The sequence below is a fragment of the Anguilla anguilla genome, chromosome 7 (genome assembly GCF_013347855.1).
Source record: "Anguilla anguilla isolate fAngAng1 chromosome 7, fAngAng1.pri, whole genome shotgun sequence".
NCBI lineage: Eukaryota > Metazoa > Chordata > Actinopteri > Anguilliformes > Anguillidae > Anguilla > Anguilla anguilla.
The window spans coordinates 53,965,127-53,972,829 of NC_049207.1; positions in this window are offsets into that span (position 1 = coordinate 53,965,127).

Genomic DNA, 7,703 nt, shown 5'->3' on the forward strand with positions numbered 1-7,703 from the left:
GTTAAAAAAAACTTCAGACTCCCTTCAGACTCGCGAAGCATTTTCCTTATAGGCTCGATCCTGTCTCTCCCTCCAAGCAGTGTCTGAGTGTAGGTGTGAGCCAAACTTATTTACAGTGTCCAGACGGGTAACTACATCAAAAATATTTATCACCTGCGGTATCACCTGTGATGCAGAAAAATAATTTAAGCTGTAATACTGAAACTAAGACAAACTAAGGCAAAAGTCACAAAAAATCTAATTCAAAGTGCTTTATATCAGACATTAGAATAAAGAGAGATTAAGAGAATAAAATGCTTTTCAATACATTTTATTGGTGCTATCACCGTCCGTTTCGGTGGTGATTATACCTGGCCAACACCTGACTGCTCAACACCACCGTTCACAGATGACTACAACCAGGAAGGATCAATATCCTGAGCCAGTAAAAATGCACCACGTTTACAGGCAGATAATGTGACGGGCAGGATTAGCCAGTGGCATGCTGAGTTACTGACCAAGCATTTGCAGTACAGAAGGGACATCACAGTACAGCTCTCGCTTATGAAATCATGAGAAACAAAAAATAGTGTGGTATTACACCTGATGTCATTTGACATAAATTCAACCAATTTCATCAAAGTAAGCTTTCATTAAATAATTTATAATGACAGGCAATGAAGGGTCAAATCAGGCCATTTAAATAAGCTGCTGACTATATTTCACCACATTATCAATCAAGACAATGGGAAATAAACCAGTTTTCTGAAGACGAGAACACTTCTTTGCCTTCTCAAGCTTCATCCCTGAAAGCACCATTTAAATTATTCAGCATCATAGTGCTTTCCACTGGCAAAGAACACGAATGTAACACAAAATGAACATGTAAAAAAAAAAAAAATCTACGCGAATACTTTATTTTTATTGAGGATATTCACTGCTATACCATGTATCGTGAAGAAGGACTCCTGGCATCCCTGCTGTTGTTTACATCAAATGCAAGTTTTGTATCATTTACTGGCTATTTTATTAGAGATTTTATTTTTTGAGTTCTGCTTTCCGTCTCCGCTCTGCTTTTAGAGATGTTCTCTCACCTCGGCCTCTCTGTGCAAGCGATGGGAGAGCGCAAACAGAATAACAAAACACAAAAAAAAGCGCGAAAGATAACAACGTGTGAGACAGAGCAAGGGAACGGCAGAGGATGAAAACATCAGACAGTATCGATTATCAGAGGAATAAAGGGGGTTGATAGGGGTTGCAGTGTAACCCAGGGAAACCGCGTGGGCGTGCTCTGTGGGTTGAGGAGAACAGGGAGAGTATGTGGGTTGATACTGAGTACGAGTGCGAGCGCATTTCGTGGCATCGTTCGTTCTCAGAAACTTTAACAGGATTTAACAATGTGGTCAGTGTTTTTTTTTTTTTTCCTTAAGTGGACTGTTTTGAATGGAGATTAAGCCATTTGTGTGTGGACAGTGTATATGATAAATCTCAACAAAAACATGTTTTCAAAGTATAAAAATGTGACGTTGCTGATGCCTACAAAGTCTATAAGTAATTAATTAAAGCTTGCAGAATCTAGGCCTGTCATGAAAAGCTGTCACTAAAATATTCCAGAACTCATCATCGCAATCAGATATGCACCAATGTAAATTCAGTAATATATCCCCCTGTATGATCTGATATGGTTTGGCGGAGGGAAAATTTCCTCTTGAAGGGGTCCTTTGTTCCCCAATCTCACACACGTCAGCACCTTCTGTTTCATTAAGGTGAAGAGGCAAGAAGTACCGTTCTTGGAGCAGTCTCTCATTCTGTCCAGTCTTTTTCCACATTCTGAAGCTGCCTGGCTATACAGGGATATTATTAGATGGTGAAACTGATCGGCCTGTTAACCTTCCTATTAATGTCTCCCTCTGAATATATTAGCAGGCTTGAATGCTTAATCGGCCTCTTCATAATAGCCCATATGCTGTATTTGGAACTTTTAAGTTATTCATTTGTGTGCTCATGGTAAGTAAGTCCGTAGATACTGTAGCTGCTGCCCATCAGCCTGAAATATATATTCATTGTGCTGTTCTCAACACATTTATTGGTACCGCAATCTAATTTCAGTGGAATAAATGGGTTCATTTTTGCAATGTAACCCTGTTATAACATTGCCCCCATGCAAATTTGGAACAAGGGCATATTTTCTGCGACATGCGACCAAATTTAAGCAGTGTATTACTTCACAAGTGCTTGTACCAGCACATTTTTATGAAACAAGCAAGTTGGGGAAATCTGTTGTTCATTTGTTACCGGTCAAGAGATCTCACAGGCTCACTCATCTGTTGAATGTCTGGAGCAAGAGACCTTAGGTGGGAATGTCGCAGAAATGTTAGTTGCTTCTGGATGCCTGTTCAGGTGTTACTTCACAATAAAATGTACAGTGTTAATCGAACCGAGACAGAATACATTTTACTCAAATTGAGTACATTTTACCCCGATATAGTACATTTTACTCTCTAATAATCACATATAAACTTTGTTAAAATGTTGAATCAACACCAAAAAAAGTTTAGTGTGATGCTAAACTTTTTTAGAACACACAAAAGAAAGGGTTCTAAAAGGCTGCTCTGTGTCTCCATAGTGGAACCCTGTCTAGCTCAAGGGTTCTTTGTCAGGCAAAATGCTCTGGGAGCTTTTACACTCTTCACACTTAACATGGATGGTGTTAAGTTAAGTAACTTAGGTAAGTAACACAAAAGTGTGTTTTTGATGTAACTTTGTTAAAAAAATGATACTATTTTCAGAAGAAAACGTGACAAAGAGCATGGTCGTTATGTAAACACCAAGGAGTGGCACTGAAACCTAAAAGGCCCATTTTATTGCTCTGTTCAACATGCCATTAAAGTCCCCATGTATGAGCAGAGCCTCCCTACAGCTTCTCCACACGGGAAAAGTGACAAAGCTGCACGCGCGTGCAATTACTGCAGGGTGGCGACAGACAAAGGCCCTGATTGGCTAACATTTCTTCTTAACAACCCACACTGAGAGGAGAAAAAAAAAGTGTTCTAAATGAGTGGAGATCTCTTGTTGTTGCGATTTCTCACTTCTGGAAAATCACTTATGAAGCAGTTAGCGGCGCAAAACATTCCTCATGTTTACTCACACAAAGCCAAATGAAAGCCTCTCTCCGCTTCGGGAAGTGTCCTTCGTTTACTCACCATTAGCTCCTGAAGTCCGCGTCTCTGCTGCCGGTTCTTCCCCTCCTCGCGACAGCTCGTTAGTCCCTCGTTTGTCCGGAAGGAACCCGGGCTGTCGACAAGCAAATAACGAACTTTAAAATGAAGCCGTTGAAAACACTTCATCCTTGACTCTCTGTGTTTGCTTCAATTCAGGAATTGAAGGACATTGTTTTCATTACAGGCCAAACAAACATGCAGGCTGGTTCATTGAGCTTCTGAAACCCAATCCTGCAAATTAACTCAGGTAAACATCGCTGCCCCCGCTGAATTAAACCACTGACAAACATGTTTAATGTGAAATCATTCCCAAGAGAAAAATATTTAGTCAGGTTAAGGGACAAAACAGGTCCTACAACCCGACGTCTTTGTATAATTGGAGAGCATGCATCTCTCGCAGAAATTTCTGTCTGAGAAGTTTGATTTTGAGAAGCTTGGAGAGGTTCATAAGCCATTCATATGTGGTTTTAGAGAAGGGATTATCATTTGAGCGATTGTTCCAGTCCCTTTTCATTCAAACAGTTGTGGAATCAATAATACATTCATATAAAAGCAAAAAAATCATCTATTTTCGAGTATCATCCAATGTTTGAGCTGTGCACCAAAAATGTGAAAAAAATTTTTTGAACATTAACACATATTTAAGTAAATAATAAAAAATTAATAATAGTAATAATAATAATTATTATTATTATTTTACATGTCTGTATGTATCTGTACACCATTAACCTTTCAATTATAACACTCCATTTGACATCAGGAGATTTATTGACAAAGTAAGATGATTATACGACAAACTCATTGGTACACAAGAACGCATTTCCTCACAAATATATGAATTATGCAGTTTAAAACCACCTCTCTTGTGTAGGGCTTTACCCTGCGTGACATACATGCAGAGGAGCCATCATATATTGCTTATGCAGATTTATGGCTGACACACAGTCACGCATTACATACACAGACTCAAAGAAGATATGCAATACATTTCACCTTAGGGCCAAAAGCAGAGGGCCAATGTGAACGGGTGTGAAAAAAAAACAGCTGACCCAATGAGACAGCCGGTGAGGAAACCCCATTATAGTCATCTCACAAAGGGCATTTCTGATTGATGAAGCCATATTGTAAAAAGGGCAATGCTTTTGTTTGATCATCTTTAACTGAGATCAATAAGTGGGGTGGGGTGGGGGGGGGGGGGTGTAATAAATGTTCTTTCGTGCATGCTCTTTGCCCTTGGAGAATTTTGTTGTGGCTGTTTAATGACCTCCGTTCTTCCAAACACAGGCTGAGGCGGTTTTGTTCGTAATGTGTAAGGAATTGCCGTTGTTGCGAGGAGAAAACTCATGAATAAAATATCACGCAAAATTGTATTCGCCGTATCAATAATGAAAAACACAATACCACGGCCCGGCTTCACAGAGCCGAGGCACGGGCCTGTCTGCTCGGCTTGTTTTTTTGTCTGCGGCTATCGGCCGCCTCTGTTTCGTTCCCCGAGATTAGAGGATAAACATGTCGGATTCCCCCCGTCTGCTTTACTGCCCTGACCGCAGTGTCAGGGGCTCGCGGTGCGCTTGGGGCTGTGTTCGGGCCGGGAGACCGAAGCGCCCCATGAGGTGAGGCGCGCGCTGTAGCTCCAGAGACCTCGGGGGCTAGCGATTGCACAGCGTTATCACTTTAATGTTACGATCAACACTGAATAAGACCACATCAGATGACTCGAGCTGCATGCTTAACGTACTTGGTCTTATGGATTGAAAAAGCAATTTTTCTGAAATAAAGAAGCGTGTTTTTGAGACTTTTACGTTTTGAAAAGGTTTCTTCTAGAGTCCCAGTCATGTTGGTCCATTGACACCCATATGACTCTACCATTTTACAGACAGTAACACCAATGTTAACTTAAAAAAAAAAATTCTAATCACTCTCTTGGCACAGTCAGCCAGTACAGTCTGTTATTTTAAAAAAAGAGTACACACTCAAAAGTATGCAGTAACCTTGAAAAATAAAAAATGAAAAACAATCTATAGAGGGGTATTCTGGACAGTTTTTCTCATCACCCATGGCATTTTTCATCAAAGCCACTCGCACTAGACCGAATGCCTTTGTTCCCGATTTGAGTGTCCTTGAAGTGACGCATAAAGAGAACTGCACCACATGACAATAGCATCACCTTTTATTACCACTGGATTTACCTGGCAGGTGGACAGTGCTGTGCTACACCAGAGACATTACGAAAAACAAAGTTCACCCACTAGAGTCAAGGGCAGTCACAGCCAATACTCATAACTGAAACCATATGCACACCACGCTCGGCTAGTGGATGCTAGCAGCCATTATCTGGAGCGTGCACAGCAGTTTAATCACTGTTTACACTTTTTTTTTCTTCTTCTTCTTCTTCTTTAAAAATTGCCTTCATGCAATGTTATTTCCAATGGCCGATCATCTTTAAAATCTATTACCGGTAACACATCCTATTTAGATGTGCCATCATTTTTATCTCCTTGCACAACACTTTCTAACTGCTGAAGACCAGACCTGGCCAGGTGTTCAATTTGCATAGTAACACCATAGCAATGTTGGACATAGTCCTGCTGTACATCACATTAATCATATGTAAATCAAAAAATATGGGGCATTTGTTAACGTTGTACTTTCTCACGGAAAATGCCAAATACTCCCGAATAGCACATCTATGCATAACTAAACAAGCGTAACTGCATTCCCACCACCATCACAATGAACTTTCATGCATACACCCAAGAGTCTTTTCGCTGTTCCTTTTGACCAGAGGTGTCCAAGGTTATCAGAAATAGGCTGTTGCGTCCCCCTCCATTCCATTTAGTACACCTACGTCTGTCTATGACTGTCCCCATCACCAGCACCAGTCTGCTGTATTTTGCAGTGTGTAGCTACAGTATTTGTGCAGTATTTGCACCATACAGACACATGCACACACATTTATACAGTACGTCAATTTGCATTAATAAATTCAATTACAATAAAGTACATGAACTGAATTCACCTTAATTTGGCAAGCTGTAATTCTCAATTCGTGATCTAAAAGTAAACACAAGTCCCTGGCATGTGAGCTGTTCTGGGCTTTGCTGAAATGTCTCTGGCGCCCCCTTCTGGAACCATGGAGAATAAAAGATACCTGTTTGCCACCATACAGAAAGCCGCGTATGTGATTTCCGTGAAAGGGTCACTGTGAATATGAACACGATCAGAATGATACGGTTTTCTTGAAATGCACAATTCTAATTTTATGAGCTGATTAAGCATGAGGCAGTTAGATTATCATGGTGGGGTTTTTTTGCATATGACGTAAAACAGAAAAAGAAAAAAAGGTGAAAACAACCCTGAGCATTCATTGATTTCTCCCAGGTTCAATTATGAATGCACAAGTGGGCCCAGAGCTCTTGAGCATGGTGTAGTGCGGTGAGAACAAATTGTTATATTAAGTTATATACTGCAGGCTGCATTATTTCCTGCGTTAAGGGCACTTAGGTCCCCTCTGTGAGAAGAAATAAATCCCGGGAATATATTTTGCCACATGTATCGAGCTTTTATAAATCACTCTTAAATGTCATTGCGTGAGTATAAGCTCGCCTTATCCATTTGAACACGCAGCGGGGGGTCGTGTTCAACTGCAAAGAAGAGCCTTCGAGATCCAATTATTTAAAAAAAAAAACAATCGAATGATAATTTTAAGATAAACCACAGATCCCTTTCAGAGAGATGCCCCAGGTGCCCGTTAAACCTGTTACTCCCAACTGCTTACAAGAGACCGCAAGATAAATAGCACAATAACGGAACGTGTTTACCTAAATAACACCGGAAACGAGAAGCTTGGCCTGTCTGTCTCGGCACCTGTAATTAGACGGAGGTGAAATGATCACAGAACAAGCAGCGATACGCCCCCCCCCCCCCCCCCCCCCCCCCAAAAAAAAAGAAGGGTTCTTTTAGGTTCTGAGCTGTCGGTTCACCGCGAGCACGTTTTCGCAAGTGCCGTTGCGTTACCTGTGAGGGAGATATGAATACACTGAAGGGTTTCATTAACTTCAAAGGTGACAGCCCTTCGAACGATGACACCGAAACAGCCAATTATTTCTCCCAGCTACAGGCAGCGTGCTTCTGGAGACTCGTATAAGTGTAAGCAACCATGATGGATAACGGTAGGGGAGATATTTAGGAAGTCTTTTTGGGAATAGGCTACAGCATATATTCTCCCGTACTGCCAACACCTCGGGCCGAGATAACAAGACAGAAAAGACAGCCAACGGTTTCGGAGCTCAGCGGGCCGTCACTAACTCATTTTGGGATCAAGGGAAAAACGATCTGTGACATTTGATTTGGTTGTGCTTTTTTATTACTGACCCTCAACACGTCTCAGGGTGTTCGTTTATACCCTTATTTGACTTCAATGCAGATCAAATTATAGATGTTTATTTATTTTTTGATGCGGATTCAAAACAGAAGCATACTGTAGCTATAATTGACCATCAT